Source organism: Lissotriton helveticus, chromosome 9 (assembly GCF_964261635.1).
Source record: "Lissotriton helveticus chromosome 9, aLisHel1.1, whole genome shotgun sequence".
Lineage (NCBI taxonomy): Eukaryota > Metazoa > Chordata > Amphibia > Caudata > Salamandridae > Lissotriton > Lissotriton helveticus.
In genome coordinates this window covers 239668355-239689230 of record NC_136070.1, presented here as the reverse complement: position 1 = coordinate 239689230, position 20876 = coordinate 239668355, and the positions used below count along the sequence as shown (strand labels likewise).

The following is a 20876-nucleotide window of genomic DNA, read 5'->3' as shown; positions in this document are numbered from 1 at the left end:
GAATACCCAAAATTCCTGACATGTATATGATTTTAATATTGCTGACTAATTTCTCCTTCACAAGTGTGTAGCATTTTTCTGCAGTAAACCCCGAGCACGGGAGGGGCATGCTGATCAAGGTATGAGTTGAATTTGAAGTTTGAGGGTGACTACAATCTTACAAGTAAGGTGGCATTCACAAATTTCAATCTGACCCTTTGCCGCCACAGAAATTGTCAAGAGTTCTACCCCTGCAAAGACCTAGAGTAACTTCCTTTCCGGTGTTGGAAGGGGTATGGATTACCTCCAAACGTGGTGGGTCTAAAGGGGAAGTGATTCCCCCGCTGAGAATGTATTTTCCACATTGCAGATTAAAATAGAAAAGAAAAAATGTACATTTTAAATTTGGGCTGCATTTTCCCCATGTGGAATTGTACGCTATGCACAATTATGGAAAAGTGATATGTCACTTGGCATTTCCACTAGTGTGCCTACCAGTCTCCACTTGGCTCATCTTTCCAGGCATTCTAGGGGAATGCATGTGAATTCCCAAAAGTAGTAAATCTATACCGGTTTCTAGGAGTACTAAAGTGAGGGCAGTCTTCTTCTTTTCTTTGTGAATCAGAACCGATTGTCTACAAAGTACATATTTGCAGAACCATTCCTGTTAGTGATATGTGCAACATCAACTGTCTCAATAGTCCAGATTTTCATGTGAATGTTGGCAACGCAAAAAAAACTTGGTAAAGTTTTCACTGCAAATATATTTTAAATCTGTAGAGAACCTTAACTCTTTTCTGGAAACCGCAGCCAGTCACAGGGAATCCCAGTCAGGTGCAAGGAAACCTACTCTGAAGGTGCAGAGAATTCTTACTCTGCAGGAGCCTACTGAACTCAGAAGGCTGATCCCTCACTGTGCAAGCTTCGAAAGTGATTTATTTACTTACATGCGATTATCATAACTTTGTCAATGGTTGTAATAGATTTTGGCTTATCTTTTCAGCTAATTGCGCTACTGAAATAACAGGACATATTAATTCTTCTTAATTCCAGCAGGTCACAAAATAGCCATAGGTAAAAATCTGGTTAACAGAAGAATGAGTAAGAAACAAAATAGCTTTTCTAAACACTGGACCAACCCTTTCAGGAGTTTAACTTCCCAAAAGAACGTGGGATGAAAGACTCCGACGTCACCAGTGCTGCCAGTCTTAACATTGTAACATGCGTCGTGTATTGATGCAAAGCAATCACCAGACAACTGTATCTGTGCTCTCCTACCCTGTTTTAACTTTCATTTCCAGCCTCAATGAAACATTCCAAAAAAACAAAACACGTCAACTGAACATCTGTCGGGTAATAGTTGCCTTTTTTTGTCTTGACCAGATTCAGCACCAACCCATGAGCTAGAAATTCAAAGCCAAGGCCGTGACTTAAGTACCAAATAAGTTGCATAAACGTGCTTACAGTTCTGTTAAAAAAAAACACTGTGCAAACAAGGACGCGTTGCCCGCGTTTTATTGCGCCATGACAGGGCTCGAGATCGCAGCGAGAAAGCTCGCGGAAGCAGGTTGATTGGGGTGCACAGTACACGCAGCGCGAGCGGTGCAGGGGCAGCTTGATTTCCGGTTGAAGAATGTTGTGGGTAGTTGGGCTCGCTGGGGCAGTCAGCTCGCTGTGGGAATGGTGTAGGGGCACGGTGCATGTATCATCCAGGAGCTGCACAGCCCGCCCGCCGTCGCGCAGGGATGCAGGCTTGCTCCACTTACCTGACGCAGGGTGGAAGCGAGCGGCATGAGCCCGGTGACAGGAGCGCCGTCACCGCCCGCAGGGAGGGCTGCGCGGCCGGAACTCCGCTCGCATCGCCGGCGGGGACTCCTCGGGGGGCAGGGCCGGCCGCGGACGGGTCTGCGCCGGCTCCCGTGCCGTCATTTCAACAACTACGTCACAACACCACCCACCAAGTGCTGCTCCGCACGATCCCCGACCGAAGCCCCCGGCGGGGGGAGGAGGGGGCGAGGAGCGGCGCGAGCCGCGCGGTCAGCACTCCTCCCGGGGACGGGGCTCCACGCGCCCTACATGAGGGCCAGTTGTTTACACAAAAAACACAAGGCGGTCGGTCTGAGGCGCGCATTCACGCCGCCAGTCCTGGGGAGCGAGGGCCAGGCATCCCTGTGGTGAATCGTGGTGAGGCCGCCCGCCCGCCCAGAGTTGGTAACGTCACAAAATAAAGCCGCCCCAAGCTGTCACTGAGCGCCTCGCAGGTCCACGGGCAAACTTCGGATTTTTTGCTAGAAAGCAATGCGTCATCTTGTCAACTTAGAGTGCAGGAAGGAGACAACTACTAAACTTCCTGTTATGATGTAGTATGATAGGACTCTAGACTATAGAGCACAGCCTCTAAGACCCCTCTGTATCTATGCTTTGATACACGCAACCCACAAAAAAAAAGGGTTCTCGTTACTTCAAAGACGTCGGTTGCCTGCCCGAAAAACACTAGTGTTCGTCATTATTACAACCCACTACAAGTTGTACAGCCACGAAGCAAACAACAACCTTGCCGCGATTCACATTGTACACACACAGTCCTGCTACATACATGTAAGATGTTCTTGTTGATGTTCTCGGCACTGTGCTACATGTTTAGACATGTTGATTGTCTGACCACCACCTATCACCACGAGTCATCAGTGTGCATCTAGAAAAGAAAATGATAGCAATCCGGTGCTATGAATCATGAGAAAAACACAAGATGGCAACAATTCTTGCTCGGCGAGTGAGCAGCGGACGTGTTCTAAAAACACACTTGGAATCTTTTCTCAAGTATTTACATATTTCGTATTCCAAGATGACAGTCTCCATAAAGTAAATGTACGTCTGATCTGCAAAAGCGAAGAAACGAACCATTATTGCCGATAAAGTATCTTCCTGGCTTGCTTATGTAGCAAGGTATACATCCATTTATCATTCATATTAACTATTGAAGAGCGAGATACACTATGTCTTTTTGGAACCAGCATAACAACAACTCTACAAGGGGCATTTGTGCAAAGGCAGTGGGAGGCTAACAAGTACCCTAGGGGAGGGTAGATAGGCAAACCAGTACAAAGGGCAGGACGGCCAAAAAGGACACGAAAAAGGATGCCCAAACTGCACAAGTGGGCAGCGAAGTCAACCAGCACTTAGGGCAATGAGGGCAAAACCAGGCACGTGTCAGGTCACCCAATGTGTATGCGGTGCTAGTTGATCAGAGGGACTGGTTCAACAGGGGCATAGAGAGATGTGTGGTCATGTGGCATATAGGACGCTGACTCCAAGGGAAACATGGTGCAGAGAGACAATACTGAAACACAGGGCAAAGAAACAATTTCGGAGAGGTGGAACCAAGGGCAGAATTCCTAAGGGGGCAACGTGTCAAGATAGCCACAGGACACTACGGCAGAGTAGCTAAATGGAACAAGAGAAAAGCTAGCAAAGGGGAAACCCCCAGACAGGCTGATCAAAGGCAGTACTCCGATCAAAGGCAACACGGAGTACTAGAAATCTTGTGTAACTTGAGGCACTGTTATCACCATGCCTGTCAATTTGGATATGTTTCTACCTGCCTTACAACGGAGCTTTGGAACCTTCGATTATGTTTTACTGCTCAACAAACAACCCCAATCACGTGAAAATATTTGACATGTTGCTGCTAAACAAATCGATCAGTTATTACAGCAGTAACCATGAATCTTAAAAGTTAAAAGGCTAAAATTACCCTTCAAATGACTTCTTCATTATGCATAGCCTGTAGGGTCACTAGCATTGTCAACATGTGTGCTCTAACATTCAGTGACGGGACAGAAACTATTTCTACTCTAAGCATTTCATAACAGGTAACAAAAATGTGGTGTGCATCATCTGCATCCAAGATACTGTGCCCAATGCAGATGTGTGTGCATCTTCACCAGTTCCCTATGGTTAAAAGGAGACGGTTAATATTTAGCACATGGGTGACGGAGCGCGTCTCCATTAGGAGCTACAAAGTTCTCTTTCCTGACTCCTATCCTTAGCCTCTGGAGTTAATCCACATAAACAACAATAGTAAAGCAGAATACAGCATTGGCAACGGCATTTCTAAGCATACATGTCCATCAGAAACTTCTGTATACGCTGCATTGCTTTCGAATGAAGTCGCAAGGGGGAAATGCTTACAAAACGCATGGGTCCTTCACATGAATCTACTATACATCTGACCACCATATGTCTGGAGAAAGCCTCTGGTTCTGCCACAGCACTAGTAGAGACCAGAGGCAGGATAGAGGGTCAGCCTGTGCAACGCAGCACAGTGAGAGGTGCAGGGGATATTCTGACTGGCAATGGCTGTTTTAGCAGCAGCAGGGCCAGCATCCTCGAGCCCACAGCTGGTCAGCAGAGCACAGATTCAGATTCTGTCAAGATTGAAATAACAAGCATATTCGTTGGCAAGGATTTGCGATGTCTCATCAGACAATAACTAACGTGGGTGCAGCAAAGTGGTCTTTGTCATTTTTGTTTCATGCCAAGGGCTAAAAGAGCTTGTGCTATTGGACCTGATCATTAGAAGGAAGTTTTGAACTTCCTACGGTTTTACACGGAGGGACGTATCAGATACGGCCCACAGGAGATCCCTAGTTAGTCACTACTAATGTACTGGCAAGTTATTTGTAAAAAGCAGCTCTGTAGGAGAAAGGCCACTTCAGTACGTGGTCGGGCACACAGTCCCACCAACTAAAAGGCAATACTGGAGTCAGATGAATAGGGAGGGAGCGGTTTGGATTAACCGTCCCTCATTGACATCACTTGCGATGCGCCTGGACGAGGAACCACCTTGTACTTTGCGGATTGCCATACCAATTGAGGCGTCGACTTGTAGAAATTGGCAGACTTACAGGAGCAGGGAATAGGTGGTCATGAATGAGCAGACAAAAGGATAGCAGTAATGATTCGTAATGGATCTTCCCCACTGACGTTCCTTCAAAAAAGTGGACAAGTTGCCTGGGTCACCTTTTTGCTCATGAGGACCATCTGCTGTTTGAGGACTTCGTGTCCCAGGGTGACCTTCTCCAGGAGGCACCATCGAGAGTGAGTGGAGGAGGAGACCACACCCCCTCACAAGCGTTATAAAGCGCACCGTGACTTCCCATCACGCAGGACCTTCTGCTGTTTGGGGATTTTGTGTCCCCAGGTGACCTGCGCCAGGAGGTACAAACCAGAGTGAGGGGAGGAGGCGACCACACACCTTAACAAAGGGTATAAAGCAAAACGTGATTTCCCGCCATGCAGGACGCATACCGGAGAAGCCCGGGCCAAGGGCGGGCCCGTTCTTGCCTGTGGGAGCCTAAAGGAGATGACACAGTTCGATCCTTCTAAAATAACGCTATGCCCATGTAATAAGTCTGCTGCACTTTATCTTCTTTTGTAAATATTATCTTAAATTTCACCACAAGGTTTTTAATCCCAATAATTAGGAGCCAGGGCATTAGAAGTCCTGGCGTAGCCCTGTCCTACCTACTGCAGCTTGATTCCATGTCTAATTGTGTAAATATTTGTCCTTTAAAAAATTTTTTTTTTGCTATTAATAGACGGAAATCAATGCTGTTTTAAATTAAGTGGATATTCCTTCTTGGTGGACTGTTTAAACTCTCAAATCGGACTATGTTATGGTGCCATGCATTTTATCCATGTCTAGTTTTATGTCTTGTTGTAACAGTCATTCTGAAATTGTGTAATTTATTATTATTGGGCACTAGCACCTTATTTGATTTCACCATACTGGGGTGAAGGCCGCACTAGAAGAGGTTTGATATCGTTTGACATACTTTTATCACATAACCCCCAAGTGTCATGCTGGTGGTTGTTATGTTATGTTAAAATATTTCTAAATCGTATGGCTGCCCCAGCATATAGCCATGTCTGAAATGGGGTGGCTGAGTGGGCTAAAGAATGGTGATGGATTAAACCCAGATCAGTTGACTGGGGGTGAGTGTTTGATTTGCTCAAACGCTCCGTCCATCATCCCCTTTTGTATTGCTTTGTTCGCCCTAAGTGTGGCAGGGTATGCTCAGATGTGAGTCCCTTGCTCACTTGGCCACTGGATTCAAGATAGCCTGGCTGATGAGGATTATGAATCCGAAACCGGTCCCAGGATGCTTGTTTCCGGTCCATGGAAGACATGGCTTGGCAGTTCGGGCTGGACTGTTCCCATGAGGCACAGGGTCAGACTGATTTGCATATAGCCATGTCTGAAATGGGGTGGCTGAGTGGGCTAAAGAATGGTGATGGATTAAACCCAGATCAGTTGACTGGGGGTGAGTGTTTGATTTGCTCAAACGCTCCGTCCATCATCCCCTTTTGTATCGCTTTGCCCCAGCAATGGGGCGTCCCAGCGCTAGTTCCAGAATAAGCATCGTCTGAAAAAAGAAAGGAGACTCATAGGCCGAGAATAGCCAGGTTTTCACAGCCCTTCTAAATGACCAATGATTCTGGATGCTCCTGATGGACACAGGACGACAGTTCCAGAGGGCCGGAAAATTTTGCGTGATAAGAGCACCATCCTGCTCCTGCTCTTCTGACACGAGGGACACATGCCAGATACAGGTTAACTGAGCGCAGATCATGCTGAGGAACATACGGGTTGGAGCAAGTTGGATAAAATGGAAGGTACCTCGGAGGTGAAGATTCTATGTGCAATGCATAGCGCCTTAAAATGAATTCTCTTAACCACAGGGAGCCAATGCAACCTGTGGATGAAGCTGGAAACTGAACAGGACTTAGGGAGCGCAAATAGTAGCTGCCCTCCGCATTTTGGGCCAGCTGAAGTCTTCCAGTCACTGTCTTATTAGAGCCTAGATACATAGGGTTGCAGTAGTCCAGCATAGAGAGTATAGTGGGCTGGATAATAAACTGGAGTGTATGTGAATCAAAAAACTCAAGCATGGGTTTTAGTTCTCGTAGAAGTCCAGATGTCCGACACAGACACCCAGCATCGATTTTGCCTGCTTCGAAAGCCAGAGTTTTTTCAACCTAGGCGACCAGGTGTTTTACTACCGCTTAGGCTGGGATAGCGAGGCGGGCCACCAATGGTTGCCCCATAGTTGAATGTCTCTTCCCCGGAGAAGAATTTCCGATTTGCTAGCATTCACCTGAAGGCAGTTGGCCGTCATCCACTCAGTGACAACCACCATGTCATCATGGAATTTAGTCAGGTTTTTAGAGAAGGCAATCACAAGCTGAGTATCATCGGCATAGGATACTAGTGGAAGCCCCCAAGCTTTTGCAACCACTGCCAGCTGTTGTATATTAATGTTAAATAGCATAGGGCTCAAAGCGGATCCCTGGGGAACTCTATGACATACAGTTGGTTGCTCTCTTTAATTATTTATTTATTTCTAAGTCTGAATCAGTATTTTGATTTTTGGTATTTTATTTTCGTGCAATGGGCTGTTTCGAGGTTTTTAACAATGTGTTTTTGCTGTACTTTATTTGTTACTTTGATAACCAAAATAAAGTTTGACTACACTTGATTACTGTCCCGCAACTAAACTGCCAGAAGAACAGTCTTTCCAAGTTAGGACCTCACAATGACACACAGTGAACTGAATCCTTCTTGAAAGAACCAATAATAATTCTGTATAGTTCACTGAATAACTAAGACAGAAGATGGTCTGAAGGACAAGGGCCAGAAAGGGCGCTGCAACCGTACTTGATGGAGAGCATACTGGATAACCTTACAGGTAAGAGTAGCAGCAAGCTTTTTGGAGCCACAGAAAAGAAGCCACTGGAGCCAAGATTATTTTAAAGTCTTGCAATGGAGATCTTGCAAGCCAGAAAGCAGAGCCTTGTGTTAGTGATACAGAAGTAAGGAATACAAAATTCAATGGAAGGCCCAAGATCAGAATCAGCACTTTTAACTTTTTGAGGCAGGAACTCATTGAGTTTTGCAAGATTAACGATGTGGCGGCTGCCTCACCCTTTAATTTTTAACAAGATAGTAGTCAGAGTTATATTATGTTCACTTTCTGAGGGCCAGACTGGGTCTATGGTTTCTAAAATCAGGAGTCTTCTGACTTTTTGCACAAGGTCCCGGAAATCATAATAAAGAGATGGTCAAAGGTGGTGGAAAATCTACAGAACAGTCGTCCCACACAAACAACTTGGTCCATGCATCAGTGCCGATTTGGGTTTAATGATGAAAGTGGAGACAAAGCTTGCAACGGAGTGGAGTAAACCTCTGGAAGTGAAGCTGATAAAGACAGCGGAGCCCTGAGGAAGTCAATGGAATGTAAGCCTTTTTTTAGGCTCCGGCCTCATGGACTGAGAGGGCAAGCCAGAGGAAAAGGTGGTGACGAACAGAGACTTAAGGCAGGTGGTCCCGGCCTTGAAGGATTCATAAGCCTTCACCAGTAGGCAAGATGTCTAGGGTTTAGCAGGTAGTACTTGTATATCCCACAGCAATTAGACTTTAACTTTGTCTATTTTGTAGAACAGGTATTCATAATGGGAGGAGGGATAAAACATAATTTTTATTCGAATGGTAGGCCAATTAATTTCTCCTGGACCTTTAGTAAAGACTTCAACCATGTGCGCCAGAGCATCGAAGGCCTTTGTGCATCGCACTGACAGCCATATTAATGAGGTCCCACAGGACTTCAGCAGTTTTTGTGTAGCCACATCTTTGTCTAGGTGGAACATAAGCCTATACTCCCTCTGAGCAAAACATGCGAGCAGAGTGGTGGTATCACAACTAAAAATGTAGTTCACGGTGTTCGGGGTTGGCTGCCTCAGTGAGAGTTGCACTAGCAGTTTTTTGCCAAATGATTCATGGCATTTAGTCTCTATGGCCATGTGACTTTACAGGAACTGTCACAATCACCACAGAATGAACAAGGGGTTCTTGGAGATAATGAAAGGAATTACTTTAGGTGCTCAGTATTTCTTGTTCAAAGACTTTGAGTATTGCCAACGTGGGTTGTTTCCTTTTCCAGATATCCCAAGTCTGCTAAAGACCCAAATATTGTTCTTTGTCCCCAAGCACTTGATAGCAGTAAGTCTGTAGAGTGGCTTTATGAATCAGAACATCATCATGTAAGTCAGCAAGCTTATGTGCATGTCCCTGCGACTAGTGAGAGTTTCTTGTTTTTCTCCATTGAAACATTTGAGAGGTTCCTGGAATACCAGGCAAAAGCATGCTGGTACTTGTGCCAAAGCTTCGATTAACCGAGAATGAATGTATTTGAGGTCTTCATCTGAGTAGTGCCCAGACACCCAGAAACACAAACTTCTCATCTTCTATCTTTCAAGTGAAAAAGTAAAACAAAACATTATACACACTAATGATTCCTTAATGTGCGGTTAGATATCATTTAAATGTCTGAAACATAATTTGTGATTCCATAGATTGACTTTCAGTGAACCTTTTTCGACCCTTTTCTGAAAACAACATGGCTCTTCGAGCTGTTAATTCTTGTATTCCATCACCAAATCCCTGTCATCACTGCCTTTGCCCCCAAATATCTTTGTGCTGCTGTTAAGCAACGCAAGTAGTAGCTTCGTGATACTTAACGACAATTCTAGAATATGATATTTAACCTGTTAAAGGTTTTTCAAAGTATACTAGTACAAAATTCTTCACAGTCAAGCACAGAAGAATTATCAACACGTGGTGAAGCGCAGCGAAGCACAAGAGGATACACAATTCTCCAAACACTGGCAGGTACAAAACAAGACAACTCTCCACTGTTGAGAACAAAACAATACACAAGTCTCTAAACATAGTTGAGCAAAAAACAAATAAAAAAGTCGAAAAACAAACACACTGACAGACAAAAGAAATAGGGATCGTTCTATGGTACCTCGTTTGATGTGCGGGGTATATTTCTGAATCATGGCCTTTAATTCATTATCTTATTTAAATCTTCTAGACTAATCACGTTTGTTCAAGCCCATTAAAGTTGGATAATAATCTGAGATACAATTCTATTTATCAACACTTATTTTTGTATCTTTTAGATAATTATTTTATTTAACATCATCCAGCTTTTTTAAAATAATTCAAACATGCAGTGAAATAAAAATTGCAGCTGATCAGTCGCTAAAACAATTGCTACAATGTTATATATGAGACCACTTTGATAAAATAACTCTGGGCCAGATTAAGATCTTAGCAGACGGGTTACTTAGTCACAACAGTGACGGAAATCCCATCCGCCAACATTTAAATCCCATTATATCCTAGGGGATGTATATTTCGGTGGACAGGACATTCATCACCGTTGTAACGGAGTAACCCGTCCACCTACATCTAAATCAGGCCCTCTACCTTTTTGTTTTAAGGGATATATATTCAAACATTTTTTGAAGCTTTGATATAGTAAATAACTAAGAAACCCCACTTTCACCCCACAACAGTGTATATTCTACTTCACATACTTCCCTGAGCAGATTTAAAAAAATAGGTTTTATCCAGATGGCTTGAAATAAAACTTAGCTTCCGCGTTTATACAAATACGCCAAACATTGGCTTGATATATGAATTTTCTGACTGTAAAATTTGTCGAGAGACATTGTAACAGACGAATATTTCAACACTGCTACCCAATAAATAGGATAGTTAAGAGGAGCGCATCACCCCTTCCTGACTGGTTCACAGAATAACACTTAGATACGCTGGAATTCTTAATATGTCAAATGACAAGAAAACATACTATTTTTCAACGAGAATTAATTTGATCGGGGAAAAAGTAATTCAAATGAGGACTATGGTCTTCGTCAAGCATCGAATTTAGTGATGGCAAGTAGTTTTTTGAAAACATAAAATCTTTTGGCAGTGTTAAAACATGGAATAGTTTGTGGTTGCTTGAGTTCCTAGTTTTAGGAGCTACCATAGGTTATGATGTGATTATGGGGGGGGGGGGGCGGTATATATGGCCATATGTATGTAAAGTTTACTAGAGTTCAACAAGCACTGGCAAAGTCAATAGGTTTTGCCTATGCAAAGCCAATGTGCTTTAGCCATGTTGTATACCAGCCAGGCTGGTGTTCAGCATGGCTATAGGTTAGTGGAGTAAAGAAGCGTTGCGTAGAGTGTTGTGCAGTGGAATGGCAAAGAGTGTTGTAGAGTGGAGTGGCAGAGAGTGTCGTTCATTGGAGTAGCACTGTGTGGAGTTACGTAGAGTGGCATATACTGGAATGACAGAGTAGAGTGGACTGGTGTAGCCTGCACTGTCATTGAGTGTAGTGGCATTGAGTCCAGAGACATTGAATTCAGTGTCATACAATGCAGCATCGTAAAATGAAGCGGCATAGATTACAGTGGTGCACAGTAGAGTGGAGTGGCAGAGTGGAGTGTCGCAGAGCAGAGTAGTGACACTGAATGCAGTGGAGTGGAGTGAAGCAGAGGGCAGTGGCATAGAGTCAAGTGGTATAGAGTACAGTGGCGTAGAGTGGTGCAGAGGAGTAACACAGAGTGGTGCAGAGTAGAGTATAGTGAGTGGCGTAGAGTGGAGTATTGCAGAGTAGAGTGGCATAGAGTTCAGTGATGGAGAGTGCAGTGTTGCAGAGTAGAGTGTCAGAGTACAGGGTAATAGAATGGAGCAGAGTACAGTGATGCAAAATAGAGTGCAGTTGCATAGAGTGCAGTGACAGAGTGAAGCAGTGTAGTGTGCATTAGCGTAGAGTGCAGTGGTTAAGAGTAGAGTGATGTGGGATAGAAGTTGTATTGGCCTAGAGTTCAGTGGCACATTAGCACAGTGTTGAAGAGAGCGTAGAGTGGAGTTGTGCAGAGTAGATTGCGACGGCCTAGACTGGAGTGGAATAGAGTGCAGTGGCAAAGAGTGAAGTGGTGTAGAGTAGATTGGCAAAGAGTGCATTGGCATGAGTAGAGTGGGACAGGGTAGAGTAGAGGTTTAGCATGAAGTGGCATAGAGTGCAGTGGCACAGAATGGAGTGATGCAGAGTGGCACAGAGTGCTGTAACGTGGAGTGGTGCAGAGTAGAGTGCAGGGGTGTGGCGTGGGGCAGAGTAGAGCGGAGTATGCATAGTATATAATGCACTGATATTATAGACACCACATTTTAAATTGAAATGACAATTACATTTGCACAGACATAGATTTACTCATAAAACTACTCAGTGCACAAGCGAAAATATGTGAAAATTGCATCAACTAGTGTAATGATTTGTTTTGATCATATTAAAAAAATTCTTTCCAACCCACTTCAGAAATAACAAAAATGTGCTTCTTTTGTGTTCCTAATTCTGATATATTCTGAAATACTTACACAGGTCATTTATATGTTGTCGTGTGCTAGAAATTACCTCTTTCCTACCCCTAGTATCCAGAAAGATTGTCACATTCATCCTTTTACTTTGAAGTCAGAGAATGAAAAGTAAACAAGTGCCATCGGAAGACAGCGCCTGAAATTTGACCTCGGTTTTTTAACCCCTTGCATGCGTCGGATGGCCCCCGGCTGTCCGATGCCGCGGTGGGTGTGTGCGTCGGACGGCCACGAGCCGTCCGAACTGCGCACTTAGGAAATTTTTCCGCACCGCTGCAAAATTCTGGCCGCATCCAAGGGGTTAATGTACAGCAAATGTGACAAGATGAAAACAATATTTAAAGGCCTGTTTACAGAAAGGAAGTTTGTGAAGGAATACAGTAAACACGATTTAGGCAAGAAGAGGGTCAAACTGAACCTGGAGAGCCTAAAGCAAATAAAACCAGCAAATAGAAAGCCAGAACATGTGAGTGACGAACCAAAAAGCAAATGGTAATGAACAGGCGGAATGCGTAGCTAGGTCAACTTTCTGAAAGTCCCCAAGATGTATTTAGCAAACCAGACACCTATGCTGTCTGGTAGACTGCAACCTAGAAACAACACTCCACAAAGTATTTCGAAGGTATTGCCTGGCCCTGCATGACCACCTTACCCGTCTGGCTTGGCACCCATGCCAGGCACAGCTCGTTGGGACCCCTCATCACTCTGTTGAATCGGCTGGAGGCCCCAGCCTCCGGTCTGCTTCTGCTTTCTCCTTTTCTGCCTCTTTGCCTCTCTCCAATTTTTGCCTCTCAGCGCATGCCACTTTGCTCTTTTTCTTACTCTCTCTGCTCTTCACTCGATCTCTCTCTAGCTCTCATGTTGTTGCCATTTTTTCGGTTCCTTTGCGCTTGCCTCTTTGCTTTTTCTAACTCTCTTTGCTCCTCACTAAATCTCACTTTAGTCTCATTTTTCTGCCACTTTTGCTGCTTTTCAACTCTATTTTGCTCCTCTTTTTCTCACTCTCTCCAGTCGCTGTGTAATTTCCTTTTCTTTTTGACAATTTTGGCTCTCTTTCTTACCTTCTTCTTTTCACGTTCTCACTCTTCCCCCTTTTTCGGCTTTTTCTCTTGCTCCTTTTCACTCTTTATCGCCTCCATAGCCCTTTACCCATTGTGGTGTCCTGCAACATGCTCTCATCTGCTCCTTCCCACAGCTGCCTCTCTCCACATGCTCCGCCACCCCAGACCTTCTTAATGGCGGTTGCAGCACAGATGAACTGGTACGCCACTGGTGCACCAAAGGCAAGCACATCTGAGTCCATCCAAGTCCAGGGCCAAGACCCCTGGTCCTTCACCATCCCAGCATAGCTCAAAATGCTACCTCGCCACAGCCCTCCATGCCCTGAACGCTTCTCCCAAGGTGCGTTCTCCTGCAGCGCCTGCAACTTCTCCTGCAATATCTCATCAAATTCCCATCCCGTCTTCCCTCACCACACTAGCATACCCGCGCCTTGTGACACAGATACCCACTGCACACCTGCCTCCGTCCTCCTGAACACTTGCTTCCTCACCAAAAATACCATTGAAATCTGGGATCTCCTACGCGAACTCTCGTGTGAGCTACTCTTCCTCAGTGAAACCTGGCTAAAACCCACCTCAGCCCCAGACATCGCAAGAGCCATCCTCCCAGGCTACAAGATCAGAAGGCTCAACAGAACCAGCAAACCTAGAAGATGAATCACAATAATCTATAAAGAATACAGCTGATGCTCCCTCACCTCAGTCAACTCCTGCTATCTACTGGAAAACCTAGAGTTCAAACACAGCATCTTCACCACCACCACCCTGGGAGACGCCCTGCTCTATTGGCCACATGGCCCTAGAGTCACTGACACAATCGCCTCCCTGGTGCTCATCTCTAGCTCTTTCATTCTCCTCAGCGATCTCAACTTCCACTTGGTGGACCTGGCTGACCTGAACACCACCAACTTCCTAGAAAACCTGAACACACTCATAATCACACAACAAGTGAAGGACCACCACCCCCCCCCCCCCACACCACCAGCCATCTGCTAGATGTTATTTCACATTGTCACTACAAGGAGATCACAGTGGACAAATTGAATCCTCTGAACAGGATCAACAACCCCCTCTTCTGCTTCGACATACACTTTACACATACAAAGACCAGCTCCAACCGAAACCACACGTCGCACATGGAATGCAATCTCCAAGGACATATGGACTACAGAACTTCGAAACCACTTCCAAATGCACCAAAAATACCTATGCAGAAGGTGTTACAGTAGTTGAAGTTGTGGATGAAATGGGTTAGATGTCCTGGCTCTACTAAAAAAGCATGACCAATGTAAGTACCAGATCTCAAGCAAATTGGTACACTGTGGACCTACGGCTCACCAAAAATCAATGAAAACAGCTGCAGCATGGCTGGAGACTAACCAACAATGACAGTGCAAAGGACCTAAAAATCAACCCTCCAACTTTACTATCAGCAACTCAAAGCAGCCAAACGCTCAGCTCTGACCGAGTAGATCAACAACAGAATCAATAACTCTAAGGAAATCTCCTCCCTAGTGAAGGAATTTACATCTTTAGCTGGCAGCTCAACAGCCATCACCGTCTCTCTGAAGCTCTGCTCTCAACTTGATCTTTACGTCTGCAACAAAATAAGCACAATCTATGACAACCTTGCACCCCAACCAGACCCCTCCTCTCTGGTAGCCCTCCATTATGATGACAAAACACCAGAAAAAGCCTTGACCTGCGGGCCCACCATCACCTCCAAAGAAACTGCTGCCACCATGCACTCCATCCACTCAAAAACTCCCCCCGACCCTTGCCCGCACTTTGCCTTCTCCAGAAGTCTCAAACCGATCTGCACCACCCTCACCCCGATCCTAAATGACTAACTCACCACCGATATTTTTCGGGACACCTGGAAAAACAACACCATCCTGCCGCTATTGAAAAAACCTACAGCAGATTCAACTTTAACAGCAAACAACTGAGCCATCTTCCTGTTTCCTTTTCTAGCGAAAGTCTAAGAGAAACTCAACAAGAGACTTACAAAAAACCAACAATAATCACCTCTTGTACTGGTCCCAATTAGGATTTAGACATAACAACAGCACCAAGATTGCCCTGATCGCCACCACCACAGACGACATTCTGCTCATTCTGCTCATCATGGACCAAATCAATACCTTTGTGTCAGAAGTTGCCTGCTAGATGAAATTTAACCTGCCTGAAGATCAGCTCGGACAACACGGAGTGCTACTCTTCTGAAGGCACACTTCACTTGCGTCCTCGGTCTAGCAGCCATTGGAACAAGGACCGATACCTGACAAGCAAATGCCTATGTCCAGACAGGTCAACTCCATTACCTCCTTCTCATTCCACACCATCAAGACCCTCGGAAAGATCTTAAGATGGCTTCCTCTCAACACTCATCGAACTATCGCCCAAGCCATAATCGCCAGGATGCTAGACTATAAAAATGCATTCTACTTCGGAATCTCCAGCCAACTCAATGAGAGGCTCAAGATCATTCAGAAAACAGCAGCAAAATTCACAGTCAACATCCCACTTCGAAACCAATTATCCACTCACCCCACGGACCTCAATAGGCTCCACAAGCATGCCCAGTAAAAACTACTCACTCACACATACAAGGCACTGCACAGCCTAGGTTCCACCAACCTGAACAACCACATCAGCTTCCCCCCTACCCCCCACCCCCAGAAGACATCTCCGATATGCCAGCGGTCTGATCACCTTTGACCCACTTAACTGTACAGCCAGAGCAGGGGCCACGCCTTCTTGTGTCTTGCTCCAAAAGCCTGTAACAAACTCCCCTTTCATGCTAGAACTACCAGCTTACTCCTTGAATTCCGGACGTAACTGAAAACGTGCTAGTTTAACAGAACCCCAGCCAGGGGAAGCACTCCCCTTCTCTAAGAGACTATACCCATGTGAGTGATATGTGCACTCAACAAGTAAACATGACATAACTCAGTACATATGCAGTGCATTAGCTGCCATTTGAAACGTAAGCTATACCAAAAATGCACTTCTAGACGTGAGTGAATGGCAGCATATTCATCTGGAACATGGAAAATGTAACCAATGGATATTCGCAGTGTGGCACAAAGTAGTGATGTCAATGACCAGACGTTACTTTGGCATGCACGACAGGCTAGTATCCAAGTACTGACACATCCTAGGAGCTCTGACAGCCCCCCTTTCTTTGACATTCCCCAGGCAGCTATCCAAGCCCCGAAACAATCACAGAGCCCTCATGATGCACCACTATTCTGATACGGATTTGCACCATTAAAACACTACTGAGAAATTAGAGTGTCTCAGTCGTGTGCCATTATCCTGATTTGCAGCAGTGCACTGGTTTTCCAATAATGACATACCCAGAGAGCGGTTACAAAGCACCTCTTTCCTGACTAGCAGTATGCATTTATATCTAAACATGTACTGATTCAGCTCTCTCACTGAGTCGCCATCCCAAGGACTGAGGGGTCATTTCAGTATTGAGGTATCCACTACCGGGCGCCATACACTGCTGGTCCAGTACGGAGATACCGACAACCTTGTATTGCTGTTCTCTTTTCTAGTATGCAGTGGTACGTGTGATCCAGTTCTTCCACTGAGCTCTCACAAATCACATGGGTCTGGCTTGTATTGTGACACGATATCTAAGTGCTGTACCATTCTTTGAAATGTATGTGGCTCAATACATGTTACCTTGGTGATAAAGCAAGTGCAACCTTCTGGTGTGGTAGTTATGAAGGTCGCCACCTTGGCGGCAGAGGTGTATGCCATCTACAGAATCACAGGTTTGAATATCCCACAAATACCTTGGAGGTGAGTAACAATGGCACTTGCTATTACCCACTCAAGGTAATTCCGTGTAAACGTGATATTCATATTTCTTATTTCACGTGTGTACCCCCAAGCTTTCATATTAAACCATTGTATAAAATTTGCCTAAAAAACTTTTAGCCCTAGGGAAGCGAGGAGGCTTCAATGTTATGTGTTAAAAATAGAGTTTTAAATAATGTGGTAATCTTGCTCCAGTGGTGCAGCAATAAATGCCTTCTATACAGGTAACATGCATCCATTCCAAGAACAACAAGGCACATCAGGAGTTTGAGTGTCGTACGGACAAATCTGTTTCCACCCCTGTTATTCGGAGTTTCTAGCTACAATGAGAAAATGTGGTGAGTTAATATACCTACTGCTGAAATAGATGTGTAACCTGATGGTCACTATTTCCAATAAAGCTGAGATAGCTCCAAGCACCAAATATTTTTGTGTTAGTTTACGCTTGTGTGTAACAGTATCCTGCAGGAATCAATTCCAGTAAGAAAACTCAGGGGTTTAATGTGAGAAAGAGAGAGAACAAACCTTTAGAATAATGTTCTTACCATCCCATTGACTACATGGAACATGAACTATGAATCCTTCGGGGAAAGAGCTTGAAACTCCACAAAAATCTCTGCCGCACTAAAATCTAAGAAGGCCGACTCCACCTCAAAGGTCAATGTCACAAGGTGTAGTTGGCTTAAATTGTTTATGCACAAAAACAAGCAAGGATGAAGTTACGGTCCGTTGGATCTCCGAGTTGAGGATGTAGGAGTAGTAGAATGTTAAAAGCCCCATTTTTTAGAAGAAAATGTATTCAGGCCCACGAGTTTAGGCAGCAACAGCTGAGAGGCAAGAAGAAGCCTATACAGGCTTATGTTCAATTTGAAAATCCCCGTGACAAACATTAATCAATTTGCTCTTATGACAATTCAGGCCTCATTCAGATGTGCCCATTAAAATAGTGCAGTAATATCACACTCAAATACCAATACTGGGAACCAGAGTAATTACAAGACGCGGTATTACCGCACCATCACAAGTTGTGTGCCTCAAATGAGGAATAACCCTGGGAATAAGCGTTTGCATACCATTTTCCCACATTTTTCACTCACTCCGAGGTCTTTCCCTGAACATACGTCACTTCTTTTCACTGGTAAAATGTGCTTGAATTAAAACCAAAAGATGAGGTTCTTCTGGCAAAACTCCTGATTCTGTGGCAAACTCCAGTTTACTGGTGATTCGAGATGTTCAGAGAACTTGTAATAAGGACCATACCAGAGTCTTGCCTGGAACCAAATCTGTCTTTGCAATATTGGGGTTATATTGATCACTTTGAAGTTACTGGACTAGGACCATTGGTGATGCAGGGGCAGCGGTAAGCCCGTACCCGAAAAGGGTATGATCAAATCATGTCCCTTTGCAAAGGTTCTAATCTAAAGAGACAACTTGAGACAATGTTTTCCAATCCATTGGAGCAGGAATTCCTACTCCTTAGGAAACTAGTGAGACCAAGTATTTTAGAGAAGGTACAGCACTAAGTCAAATTGTGGCCAACACCATTTCCCCCCAAAACGGTATGGTTGCTTTACCAAATGCTGCACCTTCCAGTACCTCTCCAAGTGCCCAACCTGTATCAATTCTCTCTTCCGATCTCCTATAGTCATGCAAGACATCATCATTGGTACATTAAGGACCAATAGTATAGAATCCCATCCCTAAATCTGTCAGATACGTATTCCCCTTAGGAAGGAAGTGGACGCTGAGGCTGGAGACCAGAATTCCGTTACACAGACCCTAATCCAGAATCACACTTATGAATTTCTTATGCAGGAAAATGTCAAGTCTTAAGGATTACTGTCTACGGTATTGCATGACAATGTTAAGGTTGGGGGCTATTCTGCAGTTTACAGACCGGGTCAGATTGTTGTTCTATGGTTCAGCTCAGCGTTATCATATAAGAATTCAGGACCACGGATAGGTCAGGAGCTGTCCAGCACGCAGAAAGTTTTTTACAAAGAAGCCTACAGAAGAGCCATGGCAGCACCCTGGATAACATATGCAGGTACAGAAGTGAACCGTTATCTCAAGATCTATCCAAAAAGAACAAGGCAAATCAAAATCAAAGTCGGACAAAGTACATGTTCTTCCTGTTGGTTTTGGACCCATCAAATATATTATGGTTGCACCAGGTTAGTACTTTCTTGTACCTCACATCTGGGTTTAGGGATTCAACGGTGGCTACGGGGACTAATATCTTTGTTATTAAAGACACTAGCATCCCGCTATGGACAGACGATCCGAGAACTAAAAAAATGCTGCATTTCTGGACCCGCTGGTCAGAGTCACAACATGTCAAAGGTATTGTGCAGCAGGAAAACCTGGTAGCCTCTCTGCTGGTGAGCTTGTAGTCTTAGACGATGTGTAACTGAGGACCCAAAGGTGCTAGCTGCATTAGGCGAAGTCTCTGAATGAGCAGCGAGTACCTCTCGGTGATAGATAACAAAAGAAAATGCAGAACCCCGAACAGACAATTTACAATACGAGTCCGGAGGAGTCAAAAATTCACAAAACAAATCTCACAGTCTGGCTACACAAGTGCTCTGGTTCTTTAGTATTGGCAATGCTTGAATACTAGATATCTGTACAGATAAGCAGGTTACGGAGGTTAGTGTAGCTGAGAGACATTCTTATATCTCTCAAGGCTGGGCCATACTCCAAATATGCCGGACAGTCTAGAGAAGACTGATGACTTGACCTGGAGACCCAACAATACAAAAGGGCCACTCGGTGAACAATGGCACAACGATGTCCCCGCACTTATTTGTTGTAGCTGTAATTCTCCGCTGACTCTGGTGAAGCATCTTTGCAGGGCTTTGGTGCACTTTGGATTGCTCCACTGATCTCCTTAGGCTGGTTGGGTTTTCTTCTCTGGCAGCACATTAGGCAAGAGGCGGCAGGTAGCAGCAAGGCAGCAGGCATAGTTTCCATCTTGTCCTATCCAAGAGGAGGACAGTGCTAGCGTGCAACTGTAATTCGGAAAGTACCAACAAGTACTTGCAGGTCTTCTTCAACTGTGACTACGAACACTACTGAAGCTGAGCTCTAGCTTATATTTCTGGTTCTAAGCAGCTTGTTAAAACCCCACTACCGAAGAGGGTGCTGCACGGTTAAAAAAAACTACTGAGTGTCAACTGCCTGCAAATTCACAGGCTTTCTCATATCCTGAAAAGGCAAGTGTGTATTGCAGCCAGACACCCCTGAGTGAGAATGGCCACTCTTCTACTGGGCACAAGACCGAGTGCGCTGTTCCCAGTGAGTGGACTCGACTTCAGCGATTCCTTGGGCATATTCAGTTGGCTTCTGTTTGTGGGGAGGAAAAATAGGGTGAGGGGTTGTTATCTAAGCTATCACTTTAGAACCAGGCCCATGGACTTTGCCAATCATGAAAAAAAAGCAGCAAACGGTTTTGCTTCCTGTATAGAATGCTTACAGGAAATAATGAATTTAATGTGAACAGTGTGATGAAAGAAGGTACTTTTCAAGTGAAAAATAGTCCCTCATGCACTGCAATATAACCCCCTCGTAGAAGGGGAAATCAGTTACTACACTGCCTGCAGCATGAGGTGAGGGACAAATATTACTCTGGGTAGAGTCAAAGTCTACTCTATGTATATTTAACAAAATCCTAGTAAGAATAAGTGTAGAAACAACTGCACTTTCAAGC

General features: G+C 44.7%; 1 protein-coding gene across 5 annotated transcripts in view; it reads right to left on the bottom strand.

Moving 5' to 3' along the window:
- The window catches only part of BAHD1 (bromo adjacent homology domain containing 1), a 569963-nt gene that overhangs the window by 299792 nt on the left and 249295 nt on the right, over positions 1–20876 (bottom strand). The window contains exon 1 of one of the 5 annotated variants that reach the window (XM_078659807.1): positions 1746–1908. The exons of the other annotated variants lie outside the window; for them this stretch is intronic. The gene's annotated coding sequence lies outside the window, so the exon portion shown is untranslated. Of the gene's footprint in view, positions 1–1745; positions 1909–20876 lie in introns of those variants that run through there. 5 annotated transcript variants of the gene reach the window in all.